General features: G+C 32.4%; 1 protein-coding gene across 1 annotated transcript in view; it reads left to right on the forward strand.

Moving 5' to 3' along the window:
- LOC119586299 (ovalbumin-related protein X-like) overlaps nucleotides 1–340 on the forward strand; it is a 52031-nt gene that overhangs the window by 38057 nt on the left and 13634 nt on the right. The window lies entirely within an intron of this gene.

Consider the following 340-nt stretch of genomic DNA (forward strand, 5'->3'; position numbering starts at 1 on the left):
ACAAACCTTCCTTTTCCCTTATTTTATATATTGGTTTTATTTATGTCGCATTCCACAATACCATTAGTATATGTATAGATAGGATATAATCAATACTAGATTTAATGATTTAGCTTATCTATTTTGTAGGAAGGATACTCTCCTTCACCAAAACTCAACACCTCTATAAGCCCTGGAATGAAGGCAACCAGTGAAGATTGGAAGAGATGGCAGGTAAGAGTTGCAAATTGATTTTTTTTTGTAATAGATTTTATGCCTTCTGTCTTGGTTTTCGTCTCTAAGATTTCCTAACATCATATAGAAAGTGGAATGAAGCTTGTATTATGGTAAATCTGTATGA

This window comes from Penaeus monodon, chromosome 21 (genome assembly GCF_015228065.2).
Source record: "Penaeus monodon isolate SGIC_2016 chromosome 21, NSTDA_Pmon_1, whole genome shotgun sequence".
NCBI lineage: Eukaryota > Metazoa > Arthropoda > Malacostraca > Decapoda > Penaeidae > Penaeus > Penaeus monodon.